The sequence below is a fragment of the Chelonoidis abingdonii genome, chromosome 11 (genome assembly GCF_003597395.2).
Source record: "Chelonoidis abingdonii isolate Lonesome George chromosome 11, CheloAbing_2.0, whole genome shotgun sequence".
NCBI lineage: Eukaryota > Metazoa > Chordata > Testudines > Testudinidae > Chelonoidis > Chelonoidis abingdonii.
The window spans coordinates 33388266-33408831 of record NC_133779.1 but is presented as its reverse complement, the minus strand read 5'-3'; positions in this window follow the sequence as shown (position 1 = coordinate 33408831).

Genomic DNA, 20566 nt, shown 5'->3' with positions numbered 1-20566 from the left:
GCTGATTAGCCACCACAGCCCCCAGATCTGTTCCTGAGTCATTGCTTATAGGATATTGACCCATCACGAGATTGTTTGTCTCTGGATGTATACGTTTACATTTAGCCATATTAAAACTCATACTCTTTGCTTGTGCCCACGTTACCAAGCCATCTAGACTGTACTAGTGACCAGTACTGTTCATTATTTACCACTTTCCCAATTTTTGTGTCATGTGCAAATGTTATCAGGGATATTTTATGTTTTCATCCAGGTCATTGATAAAAATGTTAAATAGCGTATGGCCAAGAACCAATCCCACTGGAAATACATCTACATGCTGATGATCATTTTGAGACATATCAGTTAGCCAGCTTTTAATCTGTTTATTGTATGCCATGTTACTGTTGTTTTATTCTAATTTTTTTAATCAGAATGTCATGTGGTACCAACTCAAGTGCCTTCCAGAAGTCTACGTATACTATATCAACACTAGTAATCGCATAAAAAAAATCAAGTTAGTTTGACAGGATCTATTTTCCATAAACCCTTGTTGATTGGCATTAATTATATTACCTTCCTTTAATTCTTTATTAATCAGTCCCTTACCAGCTGCTCCATTATCTTGCTTGGAATTGATGTCAAACTGATAGGCCTATAATTATCCAGGTCATCCCATTTATCCTATTTAAATATTGGCACAACATTAGCTGTCTTCCAGTCTTCTAGAACTTCCCCAGTATTCCAAGACTTCTTGAAAATCAATATTAACAGTCCAGCGAACTCCCTGCCAGCTAGGGTATCCAGATGTCCCAATTTTATAGGGACAGTCCTGATATCTGGGGCTTTTTTAATATGGGCTCCTATTACCCCCCATCCCGATTTTTCATACTTGCTGTCTGGTCACCGTACTGCCAGCTCTTTTAAAACTATTTCATCTGGTTTCCCCAAATACAGAACAGAAATTATTTTTGAACACTCTTACCTTTTCTGCATTATTATTGATAATTCTACCATTTCCATCTGGTGACAGACCAACACCATTGTCAGGATCCTTTTTGTTCCTATGATATTTTTAAAAAAAGATTCCTTATTGTCCTTAACTCTGCTGGCCATAGATTTCTCCTTGTATCCCTTTGCTTCGTTTATCAATTTTTTACAATTTCTACCTTCCAATTGATATTCATTATGATCAGCTTCTCCTTTCTTCTATTTGTTATAAGTTTTCTTTTACTGTTTACCGCTGACTTCACTTTTCCTCCAAACCAGGTCTTTTTTTCTAACCAATATGTCTGCCTTCCTCGATTGTGGCTTTTGGGCATTTTGAAGTGTTTTTAAACCATTCCCAATTATCACCCCATTTTTCTGATTAATTTCTTCCACCCAGCTGGTTTAGCTCATGATTGTTCACAGCTTTGTGAAATTAGCTCTTTTAAAGCACCGTGTGTGTGTGTGTGTGTGTGGACTTGATTCTGGTCTGGACTTGATTCTATTTGCAATGGAACATTAGGGTCACCAGCAGCTGCCCACTCCAGACCGAGCTCCTATCCTGTGCTGCTTCTTGGCCTCCAGGAAGGCTGCAATCCCTCCTCTATGGGTAGCAAGGCTGGGGTAAGGCCATTTCCCACCAGGGACCGTGGGGCTCTATGCCTAGTGGGCTCAGCATGGGTTTCCAGGCACCTATCTCTGAGAAGAGGTGGGACTTAGTGTCACACTGACAGACCCTGGTCATCGGGATCGAACCTGGGACCTCTAGAGCTAAATACATGAGCCTCTACTGCATAAGCTAAAAGCCATATGGCTGCTAGCTAATGCTGTAGAGCAGACTCATTAATCTCTCTCTCTAATTGGTCTCAGTGCCACTAAATAGGACACGAGCCCCCTCCCAGGCAGTGTATGGGTCACATTAGCACAAACCTCTGTCATTGGCATCTCCATTGGTTAGCTCAGGCTCCATGCCTAGTGGGCTGACTTTTGTGAATTGTGTTCTTAGATGCCTGTCTCTCCCTGTTCATAGAATATCCAGGCTGGAAGGGACCTCAGGAGGTATCTAGTCCAACCCTCTGCTTAAAGTAGGACAAATTCCCACACTTTTTTTTTTTAACCCCAGTTCGCTAAATGGCCCCCTCAAGGATTGAGCTCACAACCCTGGGTTTAGCAGGCTAATGCTCAAACCAGTGAGCTATCCCTCCCCCAAAAATATGGAGACATGCCTATCTCATAGAACTGTTCATTGTACACAGAGAGCCAAGGTGCCTAACTCAGCTTTGTGGACCTCAGTATGTTCCTGAGACCAAGCACAGGGGAGCTTTGACTTGTCCCCACACAGTATAGAATGCAGTTCCTTCCAGAGCCACCTGGGAGTGATACAGGGTGTGAAGGGAAGGATCTGGAGCTGAATGGAAAATGATTTTCCTGTCCTGCAACAATTTTTGACATTTTTCCCTGTCCTGAATTGGGACCAAAAAAAAAAATCAAAATCTCGATCATGAACTCATAATCTGGAGAGGAAAACAATCAGACTGGGTAAACCATAACATTTTATTCTGAAAAACAACAAGGAGTCTGGTGGCACCTTAAAGACAGCTTATGCCCAAATAAATCTGTCAGTCTTTAAGGTGCCACCGGCCTCCTTGTTTTTTTTTGTGAATACAGACTAACACAGCTACCCCCCGATACTTGATTTCATTTTGATCTTTTTGAAACATTTCATTTTGAACTCAACTCCTTAACATTTTTAACCTTTGCTATAAACTAACTTTAATTTCAAAACAAAAAGTCATGTCAAACCGGAAAACAAAACTTTTCATGTCGCTCTTTTCACTTTGTGCCTCAGTTTCCCAGTCTGTAAAATGAGGATAATGCCACTGGCCTACCTCCTAGGGGCAGGGAGGGGATTCGTTATTATTGGTATATCTCTTGGGGATCCTCAGATATAATATTATGTTAAATTACTCAGGTGCCAGAGGTTATATCATCCCCTGCCCTGCCCGTAGACTATTCCACAGGGCTGGCACATTCTTCACCTGCCCAGAAACAGTTCCATTTTTCCCATACTCGGTCTCCAAACTTCTGGAGTATGGAACCACCTCAGCACACCTTGAGGATACGGACCAGGCTGCAGAAAGAGCAGAGAACAGCTGGGCTCATTGACCACGAATTAAAAACCAGAGGCTGCTGAGTCTCCCGTTCTGTGAGCAGCCGCACACGTGTTTCATAGCTCTCCCCGGTGTTACAAGGATAGAGTTGTGTCACCCACGCTTGGCAGCCGCCTTAGTCTTGGCGCGATTTTTTATCCCTTTCCTGGCAGAGCTGATTAGCAGACACACACACCCCCGCAGCCTCTCTGCAGAAGGCCAGCTCTGTTAATTCACCAGGGAAGCACAGGGATGCATACAGGAGCTGCCATCATGTCTGGATGGGGTGACCGCCCGTGCTCTATCACTGCCTGGGTGTGGGGGTTGCTTTGGTTTTCACTGAATACAGATTTCTGAATGCACGTAACACTGAGAGCTGGTGAGAGGTGACACGTAGCAGCACTGGAGCTCCTCCTCTGGGTCCCCAGTCCAGACAGTCACTGGACAAGCTGCTCTCACGCACTGTGCTTCAACCCTAATCAGAAAGACCCCTCCGAGGGTACGTCCGCCTTGCAATTGGAGCAGTGAGTTGCAGCCCAGGAAGTCATACCCGGACTAGCTTTTAGCTAGCACTGCTAAAAATACCTGGGAAGCGGAGGCTAGTTGCTAGAGACCCTGGGCTGGCTTGAAGCCCATGCCACCACATCTTCACAGCTATTTGTTAGCCAGGCGAGCGCAGGGATGCCTGCAGGAGCTGCCGTCATGTCTCCGACTAGGGTGACCAGACAGCAAATGTGAAAAATCAGGACAGGGGGTAGGGAGTAAAAGGAGCCTATATAAGAAAAAGACCCCAAAATTGAGACTGTCCCTATAAAATCGGGAGGTCTGGTAACCCTATCTCCGGCTGCAGGGTACATCTACCCATAAAGGGGGTGGAGAAGCTGAGTTACTGTCGCCCACTCAGTCAGCCTCTCCACTGAGGTCTCTGTCTCTCATCCATGCCACTGCTCTCCTTCCCTCTCAAAGACATTACACCAGCTATGGGAACTTGCCCTTGCACCTGCTGGTCCGTTGGCAGGATTTGAGACGAGTATTTGCCAATGAAGGACAAAAATCCAGTGCTGAATTGCATGGATCTGGTAGGGAAGCAGGGGTGGGGTGAGAGAAGGAGCCGCTTCTCCCGCCAGCCCCATTATCACAGAAATCTGGAAGAACAGCAGAATAGAGACTAATGCTCCTTGAGTGCTAGGCAGGAGGCCTGGCCAGTGCAGGGCCTGTGCCTATGAAGTCAGTGGCAGGGGAGGATTGGGTGCACACCAACCCATTTTACAATAACTATCCAGGCAGTGTGATCTAATGGACAGGGCACTGCACTGGGACTCAGGAGAAATGCATTCAGTTCCTGGCTGTGCCACTGGCCTGCTGAGTGATCTTGGGCAAGCCACTTCCCCTCCCTGTGACTCAGTTTTCCCCATCTGTAAAATTGTGACTAAGGAGACATGCCTCCTTTGTAAGATACTTGGAGATCTAGGGCTGAAACGAGCTAGGTGTTATTACTATCCCTCTATGGACTTGTATGGGCCATCCCTGTAGCATGGGAGCACCTGCACAGCAATGAGCTGTTCCCCAGAGCTGATTGCACCCAACACCTCATAAACCAGCCTCCACTGCACAGGCAAGAAGGCTCCACTTGGCCCTCATCCTCCCTTCCCCTCCCTGTCTCATGCCAGCATTTGGCTCCGTATTTGTACTGCAGAATGAATTTGGTGGCTTGGGTGAAGGAACAATACCAACCTCCCCCCAGAATGGTTAATTTTGGTCTTGTTTCTTTCCTAGCCAGCTCATCCAATGAGCCGCCCCTCCCATCCCGGGAGGTTTCCTGGGGAATTGTTTTGTTAAAGGATGAATACGGCAGGGCAAGTTTTGTCTTTTCCTCTTTGTTCCCTGCTTCATCGGGTCTCCTGGCTAAATTAAATTCAGCCTCGCAATCAGCTGAGCCCAGAGGCCAATTAAAGACACATAATGAACCCAATTTTTTTATTTTGTTTAGCCATTAGTTGGAGGCCGACGCAGATGCTCATCTAGCTGTTCTTTAAAACCGGCATCACTCAAGCCTTTCTATGGGAAAGCCACTGTTTATTATCTATAACTAAGCCTCCAGCCTACGCTTTCAGGTGCAGCTGCCCAAGAGAGCAATGGAGCTAGGACATGAGCGGAGAGAGCGGTGGCTGGCTTGGGTTTATTCATTGTTTTCTGTTTGAATTCTGATAAAGAACTTTGCGACGGTCACATGTGCGGCACGATTGTCTATTTAGTAGCTGGCGGCAGCAGCAACATGGACGTGTGAGAAACGTGAAATCTCCATCAGGGAAGGCAGTGAAAGGGCAGTCGTTTGGAGAACACACTGAGAGAGGAACTGAAAACGGACCAGCATGTTTAACCCTTTGAAGGCTGTGGACTAGAGGCGGATGTACCAGAAACGGTTTGGAGCTTGGGTGCAGTTCTAATCACCAACCGAAATTTCAGGAGCGTGAGCAGCCCAAGAGGTGTATATATGCTCCCAGGAAATTTTAAACCGATAGATAAATCAGGCCCCTGGGGCCAACTGGCTGTATCTGAACTGCTTCAACCTCAAAACTGGGCTACAAACTCCTGAAAACACGCACTCCTTTCTCTCTCTCCCTTCTTTCCAGGAATTCCTGCTTGCGGGGCCTGATGAGCCCCATGGTATCTGAGAAGAAGGATGGTCTTATGTGTAAGACACTGGATGGGGACTTAAATTAATGGAGATATCCTATCTCCTAGAACTTGAAGGGACCTTGAAAGGTCATTGAGTCCAGCCCCCTGCCTTCACTAGCAGGACCAAGTACTGATTTTGCCCCAGCTCCCTAAGTGGCCCCACCTCAGATGATTGAACACTCAACCCAGGGTTTAGCAGGCCAATGCTCAAACCACTGAGCTATCCCTCCCCCTGAACCATCAGGGCTCCATTCCCAACTCTGCTCCAGCTGTCTCTGGTTGTGTGGGTGGGTGTGTACAGCATCTAATGCGGAGGGGTCTCTACATGATAACAACAGCAATGTTAACAACAGCATGACTCACGCTGAAGTTCCTGGCCGCTCTTCAGCACAGAACAGCAGCTAACACAGGACTCGCCCACATGGGCAGACAGGTGCCAGCTAAATGACCATGCCCTTCTGACCTTGGGCACGTGGAGCCAATGAAAACCAGTGGCTCACGGGGACTCAGCTCAAGCTCATGTGCCCACATTCCAGAACACTTTAACCCCTACAGTGTCGGTTTGAAATATTGCCCAGAACCACGTGTTTCGCACACAAGAGCAGCCTTTTTCTCAGTGCTTCAGCTGGTCTCTCTGGTGCCATTTCCACCAGAGGAGAGGAGAGGAAAGGGTATAAGCTAAACTGACTATTTTCACACCTGCTGAAACATCTGAAATGTACAAAGCTTTGGCAAGATGTTATTTGTGTTTTATTGATTGGTTTAGCCATCCCTAGCAGAAACATTCATACATACATAGACTTACATATGTATATTCAGGCATGAATTGAGTGGATGGTCAGGAAAACACTGTTCCTTATTTAAAGGCCAAGGAACTCAAGCCAAATATAGTCAGAACACTTCCCTACAATCTCAGCTCTAGCAAACATTCAGGACAGGATTTTCAAAAGCACTCAGCACTGGCCAAACTCCACTCTTGCTGAAAGCTCAGTGGTAAAACTCATACTGACTCCAACAGAAGCAAGTTAGGCCGACACGGACAGGGCCACCCAGAGGATTCAGGGGGCCTGGGGCAAAGCGGGGAAGCTGCGGCGCTTGTACTCACCTGGTGGCGATCTGGGTCTTCGGCAGCATTTTGGCGGCGGGGGCCCCTTCAGTCGCTCCGCGTCTTCAGCAGCAATGAAGGGCCCTCTGCCACTGAAATGCTGCCAAAGACCTGGACCGCCATCAGGCCAGGACTTGCGAGGGCACTGCGTAGCCCGGGGCCTGCAGTAAATTGCCCCACTTCCCCCCCCCGGGCGGCCCTGGACACAGAGCACCTTTGAAAATCCTACCCCTGTGATCTGAATTCTCGGCCTCACTCTGTGCAGAGCATCCATAAAGGCAGCTTACCCATGTGACGTGGGCAGACCAGGTGCCAGCTCATGCCAGGGTCCCTGTGTCTCAGCTGAACAGTGACAGATACAGAGCTGGAACGAGTAAAGCTCACCTGTGTGTCAGTGTTAGGTATTAGAATGATAAGAACGTGTGGTTTAGTGTTTATAATTTATTGAATGCTTGTGAGCCATTTCCTGCATTAGTCTCACTTACAACCTCCATATCCCATATTGTAAGGTAATATTTGAGCACTTGTATTGTAAGACTCGGTGATTCTGTAAATCACCAGACAAGAGAGAGACATTAACTAGTATGAGGTGCTGGTCTCCAACAGAAGGTCTTAAGTCCTGCCCCACAATGAAGGTCCCTGTAGTGGGGTGGCTCCCTCACTCCAGCGGAAAAAGAGTTAAAGTCAGCCCTGGGAGAAGGTGGTGGCTGGGAGCTGCTAAACTGGGCTGCTTGGGGAAGCCACCACAGCTGGGCCAAGCCCCAATCAGGTCACAGCTGGCCTGGATCAAAAGGCCGTGAGCAAGAGGTGCAGGAGAAAGAACGAGAAGCACTTGTGGCACCTTAGAGACTAACAAATTTTGTAGGCTAAAACCCACTTTATCAGATTCATGAAGTAGAAAATACAGTAGGAAGATATATATATACACAGAGAACAAGACAATGGATGTTACCACACACTATAAGGAGAGTGATCAGTTAAGATGAGCTATTACCAGCAGGAGAGAAAAAGAACCATTTGTTGTGGTAATGAAAATGGCCCATTTCTAGCAATTGACAAGGAGATGTGAGGAACTGTAGAGGGTGGGAAATAAACATGGGGAAATAGTTTTACTCTGTGTAATGGTCCATCCACTCCCAGTCTTTATTCAAGCCTAATTTGATGGTGAACAATTTGCAAATTAATTCCAATTCAACAGTCTCTCATTGGAGTCTGTTTCTGAAGTTTTTTTGTTGTAATATTGCGACTTTTAGGTCTGTAATCGAGTGACCAGGGAGGTTGAAGTGTTCTCTGACTGTTTTTTGAATGTTATAATTCTTGACATCTGATTTGTGACCATTTATTCTTTCACATAGAGACTGTCCGGTTTGGCCAATGTACAGGAGAAGTCTCTTTCCAGGCCTAGAGACAGCAGGGCCTGGCTGCCTGCAGGAAGGGTACTGGGGTGAAGCAGGGCTGGGGAGAGGCAGAGGAGCAGGGGAGCCCCAGGCTGGCAACTCCCCAGGCTGCAGGGCCTGGTCCAAGGCCCATAGAGGTACAAGGAGGCAGAGGAAGCCAGAGGTCTGAACCCCCTTGCCTATGATGAGTGGCTTGTACACTGCAGTCCGCCCCAGGGAGCAGGGGCTTGGTGATCACTGGCAGAAGCCCAGACTGAGGCAAGGTGGGGATTAGAGGGTTGGGGGTTTCCCAGAGAGGAGGGACCCATAAAGACTGGTAGGGGTATTGCCAGGGGGCAGCCCCAGGGTAAAGGGGCACCAGGGGTCCGGGAGGGACACGGGCCCAACAGCAAGCAGGACACCAGCCTGCAGAGGGCACTCCAGAGGCTGGAAATGCTAATTCCCTGGATGACCAGCAGGAGGCGCTGCAGGGGTGAGTCGTGCACCGCGACAGTCCCATTGACACCTGATGGACAATCTGGAGATTTGAAAGCCATTCTAATGCTTCTGGGGCAGGTAGATGAAGCCCCCTTGTGCTAGTATGAATGGGGCAGTTGTCCATGGTATGTCTCACCACAGTCACAATTGGTTGATTCTTTGATTTTCCATTTGTGGAGGAGATATTCACACCTTCCATGCCTTGTCCAGAGGTGGTTGAGTGCAGTCCACTGCATATGAGGAAGGCAGAATCTCAGGACTTCTTTTGTTTGCAAGTGCTGACGTCCTTTCCGTTGGCATGTAGCGTTGATGTGTGTATCCAGAAAGGCTTCCGGATTTGAGTTGGGAGAGTACCAGAGTATTGAGGTCTCGGTGTATTGGCAGGTCCAGAGCAGCCAGGACCTTGTTGTACTCCAGAACCACAGTGAGTTAGATAACAGGACTGTCGTGTTGCTAAGTGCTTGTTCCAGTGGTTTAAGTCTTCCACCTGGAGAGAAGGGCTGCTATTTGGGCAGCAGCATGAGTCTGGGTACACAGGACTTCCTTCCCCGACCCTGGGATACCCCCTTGACAAGTGACATCACCTAGGATTTGGGGAGGTTAGCCCAGGATTCTCGGGACAATGTCTATCACACAGGCAGATGGAAAAGCAGGAGCATTGTTGAATAATTCAGACCCTCTACAGATCTCCTCCAATCCATGTTCCCACATCACACAGATCTAGCTGTCCAGGTTCTTATATGGTCACAATAGTACTTGGGTGGGTTCTGATCCCATTCACTGCAGTTCAGCTAGAGAACGGTCCCAAAGTCGGGGTCTGTTCATACCCTGGTCTGGCTTCTAGCACGAACTCCTGCCCTCTCTTCTGGAGCACCGGAGAGCAGTGCTGCATGGCAATCAGAGCCAGAGTTCCCATTCAGTTCCTGCTTCCCTCGGAGCTCAGCTCAGCATGTCTCTGCCTTGTTTTTGTGTCACATGGAACAGAAGCTGCTTCGCCCTTTCATCAACCCTGGCTCCAACAACAGTGCAAAGAGGTACATTAATAGCATCATGTTTCCCTGGCCACTGGCTGTTTCAGAACTGCGGGATGCTCGTGCAACCCTTCCAGCTGCTTTGTATAAACCGCATCTCCTGAGAAATCCTAGCAGGGTTCAAAAAGAGGAACTGGCTGACAAGCAATAAAGCGTGAGGCTTTCTCCTAAAGAACGACGGGGCCCAATCTAAGACTGAGTGAGGAGCTAAAGCGGGAGAGGATGGCATCTGGCTAAAAGTTCTCCTCTACGTTAGTGCTGGGCAAAATCCATCCGCTTTGGTGTTTGCGGTTCCCTTGGAATTAATCAGAAGCCCAGAGAGTGTGTACGCGTGAACATTCCTCTAGAGGGCGCCGCTGTGAACCGGGGCCTCTGACTCCAATGGGCATAAACAAGGCAACGTTTTAGACCCGAGTATTTACCCCTAACTAAAACTTGGGCCGGGGGCCGCGAGTGCGCTGGGCGAGGCGGTTCGGGGGTACCAGGGTGACCAGACAGCAAGTGTGAAAAATCAGGATGGGGGTTAGGGTTAGGGTTGGGGGGTAATAGGAGCCTATATAAGAAAAAGACCCAAAAATTGGGACTGTCCCTATAAAATCGGGACATCTGGTCACCCTAGCGGTGGCCCAGGACCCCCACAGGTGCTGGGGTGGAGGTGGGTGGCGGCACACGGCCCAGGACCCCCGCTGGTGCTGGCAGGGAGTGGAGAGAGTTGGCGGGGCTGGCAGGCTCCCTACCCAGTTCCAACTCGAAGGTCCCTGCAGCTCCAGAGGAAGGGGCAGCCAGGGGGACTCTGCTCACTGCTCCCTCTACAAGCGCTGGCTCCACAGCTCCCATTGGCCGGGAACAGCAGCCAATGGGAGCTGTGGGGGCGGTGCCTGTGGGCACGGGCAGTGCGCGGAGCCCCCTGGCCCCTCCCCCTAGAAGCTGCAGGGAGCTGCCAGTGGGAGCCGGGGAGCCCTCCCTCCCCCAGGTAAGCGGCACCCCAGCCCCCTGCCCCAGCCGTGAGCCCTCTCCCACATACCCAAACTGCTGCTGCTGACCCAGGACCTGCCCGGCTTGGCTGTAACAGTAATGGCTGAAAGCACAGTTGTTTGAGCGAGCATTAACACAGTGCAACATTGTAAAATACTGTCAAATATTTTTTTTAAAGGGAATTACTGGGGGTGGATGTCAGGAGACGCAGGTTGGATTCCCAGTAGTGACATTGACTCCTTGGGTGATCCTGAAGTCACTGCCCCAATCTGTGCCTCAGTTTCCCCATCTGTAAGAGAGAATGAGGCTTGTTTTCCTTTGTACAGCATTTCTTTGAGCTCAGCAGGGAAGGGACAGCATGAGCTCATGTGGCAACAGAAAAAAGTCTCAGGACTACCCCCCTCCCACCATAAATGTTGGAACCAACCAGTTCATTTTAAAGAAAGAGAGAGTGATTGTGACCCCCTCGAAACTTTTCATGACCCCCATGGGGGTCACAAACTCCCCCCCCCCCCGCCCCGCTTGAGAACCCATGAATTAGATGATGCAATTTTTTGCCCTCAGGACAAAATGACTCTCCACTTCAGGATAATTTGTGTCATGCAGAAATCGTGCCAAATCCTAGTCGCCCCCTCCTAAAAAAGCCCCATCTCCGGCAGCAAGACTGTCCTAAGCAGCAGCTGTAAGGCCCTTCAGCACTTGAGTGGCCCATTAGCCGAGACAAGAGCACTTTGAATAACACAGAGGCCGTGGGAGCTGAGCGCTCGCAGAGAAACATCTTGAGGGGCAGAGAGATGCTGTGTATCGCCGAGGGCCAAAACAAAACACATCCTAAGAAGGTCAAAAATAATGAAGTTAGCAGCTTGTTAGGTCAACTAGGAGACCTGGTTCTCGCACTGTGGAGAGGCCAGGACCTAGTGAGCTAGAACGGGATGTCAGAAAATGAATGTTCTAATAATGCGAGGCTGAATCTGGCAGCCCTCACTCAGGCACCCAAATAAATGTGTTAGTCTCTAAGGTGCCACAAGGACTCCTTGTTCTTTTTCATATCTCCCACAGAGGCACATTACTCCTCTGAGGGTATAATTTGCCTCCGTGGAGGGCAGCCACCCTCCTGTGAGTTTAAAGGGGTGACATTTATTCTCTAATCTGTATTTGTGAGGACTGAACCTGCAAGCATCTGTAGAAACCCCCCTAATCTTAAAATACTCCAGCCATGCTTGACTCTGCCATGTCAGGCTGGAGTAGGACTGTCCGGGGGGTGGGGGAAAGTGGGGCAATTTGCCCCATGCCCCCATGACAATATAGTATTGTATAGGATTGCAACTTTTTTTTTATGGAAGGGGCCCCCGAAATAGCTTTGTCCCAGGCCCCCTGAATCCTCTGGGCAGCCCTGGACTGGAGATCCCACTGGATTAGAGGATTTCTTTGAACCGCCTGCTTCCAGGCAGGCCCTAATTTTGCCAAGAGCTGCTATTCTTCACAAGAATGTGGGTGCTTCTCTTCCCAACAGCCCTGATGAGCAGAGAGGCATAAGAAAGCCAGCTATGCTGCTGCGTATCTGTGGGGCGCACCAACACCTCGCCGAAAGCTGGTGCGGGATGGCTTCCACCTTGTTTCTGGTTTTGCAGGACTGCCTGAGTTCGTGCAGCGGCGGGCACATCATGGCTCTGCAGGTACAGCAGGAGTTGCATTTGATGGCCCATTTCAGCAGCTGCTGTTGGGCCAGTGTCCCCATGGGACACAAAGAGGAATACTTCACTGAGATCTTTGCTGAGAGACGAGTGGACTCAGACTCACTCCCATGGCCCAGGGTGGTATCTAACAGGCCACTGGGTATGATGCTTTTGCTCAGTCAGAGTCTCATGAAGCTAGGGGAGACAGGGACACCACTTGGGAGCATCCCATACAAGCCCTCCTCACACAGACCCACCCTTTTCTGCAGAATTTAAACCTCCATCTAAAACCAATTAGGCGTCTAGCCCTCAAGAAAATCTTCCAAATGTGACCCAGTGCAGAGATGTCTTACTAGCTGCAGACAGACTGAAACAATGCTTCTGAGGGGAGTAAACTTGCTAGCTCATCTCAGGAGGGTGTTTACTCTGAAACCTAGTGATGACGATGGCAACACAGAAACTAAAATCTTTCCTCAGCTGATCATTTGGGTAGAAATTTCTGTGAGTGTGATTACAGGTAGAGATGGAGCAGCCCAGCACCCCTTTCATTCCCAACCTGAGTCTTCCTGAAAGATGGATCTAAACACTAGTTTTCCATGCTTTGGCCCAGTGTGACATTACCCAGGGTACAATCTGAACTGTTGAACAGCTGTGTTCTCTGATGTGGGGTGCCTTTTACACTGCTTCACTGTGAGAACAACCATTCCTGATCTACTCACACACAGGGCCGGCTCCAGGCCCCAGCGCGTCAAGCGCGTGCTTGGGGTGGCATGCCGCGGTGGGTGCTCTGCCAGAGTCCGGGAGGGCGGCAGGTGGCTCTGGTGGACCTCCCGGTGTCGTGCCTGCGGAGGGTCCGCTGGTCCCCCGGCTGTGGTGGAGCATCCGCAGGCATGCTTACGAATGCTCCACCGGAGCCGCGGGACCATCGGACCCTCCGCAGGGATGCCTGCGGGAGGTCCACCGGAGCCATGGGACCGGCGAGCAGCAGAACGCCCCCCGCGGCATGCCGCCGTGCTTGGGGCAGCGAAATGGCTAGAGCCGGCCCTGCTCACACAGTCAGCATGTCAATTACTCCCTACTATGCTGTCTGAGTGCTATGGCCAGCCGCACTCGAATTACACTGCAGAGCCACACGAGCAAATTCCCAGACCCAGCCTTTCCCCCAGAAATGTGCATCTTGTACTGCCCAGCCTCTTCTGGATGACACAAGCTCATATAAAGCCCATCATTTTATTAATAGAAAATGATATGCCCTGATCCTCTTAGCTCAAGTGGAGTTTCCCAAACACTTCAAGCAAGACACACTACTTTAGATAAAACAATAAAACAAGTTTATTAATCACAGAATGGTAGATTTTAAGTGATTACAAGTTCTGAGGCATAAAAGTCAAAATTGGCTACAGTCATACTGACTAAAATCCTTTCAGACAGGATTCCTCAGTCTTGAGCTGTTTCTTTATTTCTCTGGTGTCATGGCTGCCATGGGTAGAGAGAAAGGGATGAATATTTTGGGGTGTCTGTTCCCCATTCTTACACCTTTTCCTCTTCGAGAATCATCTCCAGCTGGGGTTCGGAAGACAGAAAGTCTGTGGGGGTGGGAACTTCCAGCTGTTTCTTTGCCATAATGTAAATTTCTCACTCCCACCCTTTTTCCACGTATCCATGTTTGCCTTTTGTCTCTGTGGAACTGGTTTGTGGCTGCTTCCTCAGATTTGGATCATGTCTTTGTAACATCATGCAGTAGAACTTTATAACTTTATATACAATGTTGCTACACACATTTTACCAGGACAATAATGATCAGCAAATTATGAGTTTTCAGATGATACCTTACAAGACATAGTTTGTACAAATTTGATCATAGTCTTGAAAAGGGGGTGGGCGTAGGGATACAGACTGTCACACTCCGTCAGTTCTGTTGGAGTGGTCTATATGCCCATTCTAGACAGGTCTCCCGTAACCAAACACATATCGACTCAGCATGTAACAGGCCTTCTATGGGGTCTTGCATGGTAAACACAGGACATATGGGCCCTTGTTTTCCTTCTGCACCCTTGTTTGGCTGAAAGCACATCAGTCGTTACTGCTATCAGACTGTGTAGTTTGTGCAGGACAGTAATATTCAAAAATTCTTACATTATAAAGTCAGAACAGGGAACACTATGATCATCTCCTCATAACCCAGGCCATAGGACTTTCCTGCACTAATCCCTGTTTGGACTAGAGCATCTCTTTTAGAGTAACCTCAGATCTTGCTTTTAAAATGGCCAGTGATGGAGAATCCACCAGGACCCTGGGTAAGATGTGCCAATAATTAGCTACCCTCCCTCTCAAACACAGGCGTCTTCTTCCCAGTCTGAATGAACAAACACATCTGCATGGCTGCTATTTGTATTTATCGTAATGATGTTTCAGTCCCTCCCCTGCAGAATAAGCCTCTTAATGATTCCCCAGAGCCCCTTGGGGGGCGGGGGGCTGGTGTGGGATGGAAGATCCTGAGCTATATGGACAGAAGGGAAAATGAGAGGGGAGGGGTTTATCTCTCCAGACCAGAGAGGGGCAATATCTCCAATCAGGAGAGGCCAGGGAAGCAGTGGGAGTGCATAATGGGATGCCATCCACCCCCACCCTGAACAATAGCTGTTTACATTGGATGCCAGTTCCTGCTCGTCACATAGGCACAATCAGCCTTTTCCACCAGCAAATTGCTGTGTGATTGAAAAGGACTTGTGGGCTTGTATTGATCTGACAGCAGCAGGATGTTAGGTGAAGAAGCGGCCTGAGGGTGAAGCAGTGATGTAAAAATGATGTAAAGAAATCCCTTCTACTCCCCTGCCGGCTCCTCACCCTGGGGCTGCCACCAGCCCTTAGGGTAACCAGACAGCAAGTGTGAAAAATCAGGACAGGGGGTGGGGGGGGGGGAGTAGGAGCCTATATAAGAAAAAGACCCAAAAATCAGGACTGTCCCTATAAAATCGGTACATCTGGTCACCCTACCAGCTCTGCTTCTCGTGAGTCTGATGTCAGGGATCACTGCTGAGAGGATATGAGGTACCTCACCCTTCTGAGCTCCAGTCATTCCCAGCTCAAGCATACGTCCACCTGTCCTCCCAGCAGGGCCAGGGCCGGTTCCAGTTTTTTTTCCTTCCCAAGTTGCTGAGGGGGGAAGAAAAACCCAACTGAGCTCCCACTGAAGTGCCGCCAAAGAGGAAGAGACGGAGTGAAGGGCTCGCTGCTGAATTGCCCCTAAGGACTACAGCAGAGCGCTTGACGGACGGACTGCCATCCCTATCTATTGGCAGCCCGAAGCACCTGCTTCCTTCACTGGTGCCTGGAGCCGGCCCCGAGCAGGGCCTTGCACCTCCCTCACAGCTCACCCTGACCCATCCACGCACCTGCCATGTACACACTGGGACTCAATGAGAGGATTTTCCTGCGTGACTAGTGATTTTGGATGCCCAACTTGACAGCCTTTAAAGCAATGGTTCTTAACCTGGGGTGCACGCAGCCCCTGGGGTACAAGATGCCCTTTCTGGGGGTGCAACACACGCCTGGCTGGTGGATCTGCATAGAGTCGGGGCAACCAGTAACTCCCACTCAGCAGTGAGCAAAGAGCCAGATCCAGCACCATAGACCTGACAAAGGGAAACTGACAAGCTACAGTGAGATACAAGCCCCACCCCCCTACTAAAATCAGAACAAATAGACCAGCCTCCAGCTCAGGGCTTGGATGGATTCTTCTGACTTGGTTACTTTAAAAGCTCATCAAAGCCCAGATAGCTGTTAGTGAGAACAAAACTGCTTTGTCATTTTGCCTTTGTCGGTTTAAGTGCAGGATCACTGCTACAAGTACACACAGAGAGGGCTAATGAGCCTGATTTTTTGAGACACTGATATTCTGCCCCCAGTCTGGAGAAAGTAAAGAAGCATAGCCATCCCCCACCAGCCCACCCTCCCGTGGTACATGGAGACTTGAGACACTCGGCTTGGTAGTTAAGGAACACGGAGAGCGAGGATCAACTCCCAGCTCTACACAAGCTTCCTGGCACCCGAGGTGTCCCACTGACCTCAAAGACACGTATGGGAATGAGGCACTGTCACGGGGCGTGCTCACCGCTAGGGGCGCCTCCTCCTGGCTGCTCTGGGGATTAGCTCCTCCCAGGTCCAGGGCCTCCTAGTGCTGTCACTGCATGCCGTCCTGGGACTGCTCTTTCAGTCTCTGCAACTCCAGCTGCTCCTTCTTCATGGCCTGACCAGACAGCCAAGTCACTAAGCATGGTTCCTCCTTCCAGGGAGTCCAAGTCCTCTGTAATGAACAGGCTCAGGCCGTCCTTCCACTCACTTCCCCAGTGGCTGGTAGGGGAACCTGGGCCCACCCTCTACTCCAGAGTCCAGCTCAGGGACCTTCTAGTCAGCAGCCAAGGTCTGCACCTTCCTGAACCTTGCAGCCTTCTCCCTGAGCCTTTCCTTCTCTTCTGGCTCCCCCCTGCTCTGGGTTTGCCAGCCCCACAACCCCCTCCTTCTGGTTCCCTTCCAAACAGCCTCCCTTTTGCCACCATTGTCCTGTCTTTATACTCTCAGCCCAGCTTGTTCCTCCTCAGGGGCATTTACTGATTCCCCTCAGCAGCGGCTTGTGGGGGGAATTATCTCCCTTCTCAATCTGCATTAACCCTTTCCTGGCAAGTGTGGGGTAACTCCCCCCTCCCCCCAGGCACCTAGATCTCATTGCCTTTCAGGGACATGGGGTGGCCAGGGTGGGGGAGCTTTGTGCCTCTGGGCTTTGTCGGATCCAGGGCCCAATCTCTCTGGGTTGCCCAGCTGCAAAAGGAAGATGGTAACAATCCTTCTCCACCACATTTTCTTTAGGTCTTCAGGGCAAGGACTGCAAGTGTGGCCCTGATCTTGGCTGGGGCTGTGAGATGTCACCACAGTGTAACTAAATAATAAAATCTGCTGCGAATTGAGTGATACTCAAACTATGCTTAGAATGTGAGGCGCAAGGAAGCCATTGTGATTCCAGAGGGGAATTTTACTGGCCAGGCTCTTATTCACTAGCCATTTAGCACATAGAATAGTCTAGTCTCCTGTGGCCTGTAAGACTTCAGTCTCGTTCCAGTTGTTGGGTTTAGCGTGGTGGTCTGGGATATACAGGAGGTCAGACGACGTGATCTGCTGGCCCCTTCTGGCCTTACCCTCTGAAATGTAGCCCACTTCTAGCATCCCTTGCGCTTTCCCCACCGTGCTGAGGTTGGAAAATATTCCCCCTCTCACCCTACGTTCTAAAGAAATGGAAAATGTGCCAGCCAGCATCGGGTGCTTAACACGTATCCTGCCAGTGGTTTTTGCATTTGGCCAATGGGTGGCAAGAACACGACTCTTTTTTCTTCTACAGAGACCGCTGCACTGATTGCAGAGGGACCCGCTGTACACTGCAAGGCACAGACATCACATGGCAGGAGATTTGAGTTGGTGCAAAAATACTTTATTGATACACAAGCACCAGGACAGACGCTGAAAGAGAAAAGGGACTTGTGCACAGAGTAAAAGTCTCCACCATTATATAGACACACAGCATTGCAATCAAATCTACCGCCCCCTGGGGCTGCAGTGATGTCACTGGGCTGCACGCCACAACAACAGCAAGGAGAGAAGGTATCTCCCTACACAGGACTCACCCCTCACACTGAAGAGAATCTCAGTGAACTGCTGGCAGTGTAGGGCCTATGACACGCAGCGGCGCAGTTCTGATTCCCTCCACCCCCAGCAGAAGGCAGCAGTGCGCACACTTCAGCCAGCTCCTTGCATCATTTTCACATTTGAGGGTAGAATAAAATGTCCAGATCTCTTGTGTTTATGTCCAGATGCCCAGCCACAGGGTAGAATTTCATAGCATTGGGGAATACACCCCATGGTAGACCCTGGTTTCCAGGGGCTGCTACACAAGATCAATGCAAAGGGGAATGTCTACATTTGAGATGTCTGAGGTGCGCAAAGTGCTTCTTCAGGATCCTTTGGAAAAAGTTCCTCTTGGTCTTGGCAGGGAGCTCTGGGCTGGAGTAGCTCCTCTGACAGACAGTTTCTAAGGGCAGAGACTTCTGCTTGCCCTCTGTGTCCTCTCCCTCTGTGCCTCCAAGCACGTCTGTGATCCGGCTGCCTCTTATTGGGCTGGAGCTTCTTCTGGGCAAGGGAGGCCTGGCTGGTTGATCACAGCCCTGGCTCCCTTTTCTACCCTTGCAACTGGGCTGCTGGGAATCGTGCAACCTGCAGTCTGTCAAGTAGCCACCCCTGCAGGAGTGACTGTCCGTGTGAGCAATGGGTGCCCTGGAGTCTCGGCAGTTTCCCGGCTGCTCCTGGGTGACAGGGTGTTTCTTGGCACCAGGACACCTGGAGGGCGCAAAGTCCAAGTGGAAAAACAAGGCCTCCTCATTGGTCACTTGGGGGCTCTCCCCCAGGGTGACAAAACCATAAGGGGTGGTGATCTTGGGCAAGTGGGGCAGGGACAGGGCTGCCCGGGTGACGGGGTCTGGAATATCCTCCACCTGGGCGGCCAGCTCTGCACTGGAGCAGCACGGCACGGAGCCCCGCAGGGCGCTCCTGTTCTTCAAGACGGGGTCCGAGCTGCTCCTCCTGGCCTTCTGCTCGGGCTGCCTCTCACCTGGCCTCCACAGCTGCTCCTTCCCCTTGCTGAAGAGCCTGTGGTCCTCCTGGATGGCCAGTGAGGGGATGATGAACTGCGGGATGCGGTCGGGCGTCACCACGTAAGTGAAGACATCTCGGGCGCATTTGCTGTGGCGGGAGCTCCAGCAGAGCCTCGCGGGCTCCCAGACAGACATCTCCATCCGGAAGGTAAACTGGCTCCTCTCCGCCGTGTCCGAGAGCGTCGTGCTCAGTTCCCCAGCTCTGTGGAGCAGCCTCCTCTCATTTATACTCTCCACCTAGCCCTGATTGCTCCCTCTTCAGTGACGCTCCGTGATGACTATTACCAGACAGCCAGGGCTGCACCTGCTCTCTCCGAACAAGAGATTATTCATCAGCTGACCCATACAAAGCAGAGCAGGGAGGAGAGGAGAGGACACCCAGACCCCTAACCTCGGCTCCCACTCGCCTTCTAGATGGATCCTGACTAGGGGCCATTTACATAGATGGGTTCCTGCCACCAGTTGGGTAAAAGCAAAGGGGAACTCTTCATCCAAGAAGCAAGTGCCGGAGCAGGTGCTGTCCCCGGGGGCTGCAGGGCACTCGGGAAGCAGAGAGCAGTTGGCTGCTAGATACAAAGAGGGGGAAAGAATTAATCAATAAAGCATTGGCTTTTCCAGGGCTGAGTCCTGTAGGCACAAGGTATGGGGAGCAAGGGGGGCAGTGTATGGGGGCAGCAAGAAGTAAATGCTCGTCTAAGGGTTGGATCTTTCTCTTTCTTTCTTTCACCCCTTCAGGTTTCCACATTAACACTGAGGCCCGGTAGAATTTCTTGCACCTTTAGTTACAAAGCCACTGTTCTGCGAATGTTTGGCCCAGAAACCCCAGCTAGCATCTTTGCTGATATTAGTTCCTGATTTGATTTTAATCGCTTCTTTTCAGCAACTCCTTGTATTTCTCTCCCTTTGTGCAGCGCCGGAGGGGCTGAGGCCTCTCTGCGGGGGGGCGGGGGATCTCAGACTCCAGAGGTGAGGAGCTGTCTCAGCCATTGCCAAATCCGACAAAGCCACAAAATATCCTTTCATGAATGACTGGATGGGAAGGTGAGGGGGGTCAATGGCACCCAGGCAGTTACAGTGGCGTGGCCCCATAAGTGTGGGAGCCTAAATACAGGCCTTGAAATCATTCCCAAAGGGTGCAAGTCTTTTATCCTTCTCTCCCTGCACGGAGGCGGAGACACAGATCGCCAAGGGAGAGGGTTTGCTAATGAAGACTGCTCTGGGAACAGCTGCAGAAAGGCTGCGGTACATCTCTTCCTGCACTTGAGTCAGAGTGAAGAGCACGGAGAAGCAAACAGTCTCAATTGCTGTGCTACACTGAACAGGGTAACCAGGGGACACTGGCCCCTGCTCCCAGCCCCATCCAGCTGAATCGGCCCTAATAAAGACCTGTCTGCTGTATTGTTCCTCGCTTT